General features: G+C 45.5%; 1 long non-coding RNA gene across 1 annotated transcript; it reads left to right on the top strand.

Moving 5' to 3' along the window:
- The first annotated feature begins 372 nt into the window (after positions 1 to 372).
- LOC134480287 (uncharacterized) lies at positions 373 to 1,844 on the top strand. Its single transcript, XR_010054658.1, has 2 exons — positions 373 to 494; positions 1,316 to 1,844. It is a non-coding gene; the product is annotated as an uncharacterized LOC134480287 (long non-coding RNA).
- Positions 1,845 to 2,052: the final 208 nt, after the last annotated feature.

Genomic DNA, 2,052 nt, shown 5'->3' with positions numbered 1-2,052 from the left:
AGATTTACTTGCGGATTCCACCCCTTAGGGAGTTTGACACTGTCTCCCAACCACAGCCCACCGCCAGCTCTCCTGTAGCATCTATAGACAAGCTTTTGTCTCCTGTGTATACCAAAAGCTCCCAGAATGCTCCATTTTCCTCATCGCTCCCAGAATGCTCCGTTCCAGTCACCACACCCAATGCTTACAGATATGCTTAGGTTTCTAGTTACGTGTGTGTTCTAGTAGTAATGTGTGGTGCTAGTCAGCCTGCCCTGAAGGCAGTGGAGGCAGAAACAGGTAACGAAAAGTAAACCCCGCTGGAAAAGACTGTCCTTGCTTCCTTCCAACCTAGGCGCCAATTCATATACTTAATTTTTCTTAATTTCCTCAGGGGTCCAACAGACATGAAATCCCATAAATATTCTTCAACTCCACAGACACTGAGAAGCCACTGTGATTACGAGAGACCAAGGATGAGTGCTGGGAGTGGCAAGGCCGGCGTAAGGGAAGAGGTGGGTCAGTGGATCCCAGGTCACGGGGCAGTAGCAAGCACTGCTGTATGGGCAATAGCGCCATGACTTGCAGCATAATATGCTGAACACATTGAAAAGCTAGCATTTGGAAGGTGTTTTTCTTTCCTCTGTTGGTTTTTTGTTTTAATTGGGGAGAGGACCTGTCTGTTTGTTTTGACAACAGATGATAGTTTGGAAAAATAAATGTTTTATCTCGATATAAATTCTACATAATATACACATATATTAGGACCCCGCATCCTCCATTCGTATAATCCTTTCTACCTGTCCAACTGATTCTACTGGAAGCCTTCCAAGGAGAGGGGCAGCTTAAAATTGTGTAGAAAAAAAAATCATGACTGCACATTTCCTGTATCTTTGAAAGTCACTCTCGGGTTGATTCTGGAGACTCATGTGGTGAGTTTTCCTTCCACTTCATACTCCAACTGCTTGTTCTCTTTCAGTTCAAGTTCAGCTACAGTTCTGGCCAGGCCTTGTTTCAGTTTATATCTGTACACCAATCTGTGTACATTTCCCATTTCCATTTAGGAATTTCCCCCCTGGGATGGCAGGAGGGTCCCTCTCCCAGCTACAAGCTGCTTCCACCACTTTGATGGCTGAAAAACATTTTCTCAAAATAAAAAAGAAAGTGTTCGAATTCTAGTGCTTGAAGAACTTCTAGGGACCCAAGTGCTTATTCTGAACATCCCTAAAGATGTGTTTTTGATAGAGTAAGGGGCAGAGGGGTCTAGAGAGAGGTACATGGAAGAGGAAGGATTGTATCACGTCAGACAACCTCAATTCTCCTATAATTTCCCCAGGCCCACCTCTGCTATTGGACTCTGCACCCCGACAGGAAGAAAAAAAGCCATTTGAAGCTGATGACTGTGTACTCTGAGAACCAAGGGACTACAGCTAAAGGAACCCTGTGCTCAACCCCAGGCCCACTAGATGAAGACCAGCAAGCTGATTTGTCCATAGAGCCTTTTTTCTGCTCATGTGGCACGTCTATGTACTCTGCAGAGAAGAACTCCAAGCAAGGCATTCTATTCTTGCTGTTCCGTACCTCCTCCTGCTCTGAGCTAATTAAGGGTCACTTCGGGATTTCCAGAGTTTTCTTTGGTGGCTTCAGAGGGGAAAGATAGGAGGTGGCTTTGAACAAACAGGAACCTCACCCATAAAGCCAATCTAGAATTTCAACCTCAGTTCTTGTGCCAGCTGAATCGTCACGTGGGACAGGAGCAGCGCACTGTGCCAGGGAATTTGCCCTTAGGGAAAGACAAAACCCCAAGAGCAAGGATACACACACACACACACACACACACACACACACACACACACACACACAAAGTTAATCTCCGAAACACTAGTCATACTGGCTTACAGAGACAAATATGCCCTGAGCCCTAATTCCATATCATGGATGATAACAAGACCAAACACTGGGCTCCGAATCCCTCAGCTAGAAAGGTGAATTGTGTGCTTAAATATACAGTTGGTGTGCTTCAAGTTATAGGCGGGTCACTTGTCTCTCCGAGGTTGTCTGATGCTTCCAAAG

Source organism: Rattus norvegicus, chromosome 9, assembly GCF_036323735.1.
Source record: "Rattus norvegicus strain BN/NHsdMcwi chromosome 9, GRCr8, whole genome shotgun sequence".
Classification (NCBI taxonomy): Eukaryota; Metazoa; Chordata; class Mammalia; order Rodentia; family Muridae; genus Rattus; species Rattus norvegicus.
This window is presented reverse-complemented; position numbering and strand designations above follow the sequence as displayed.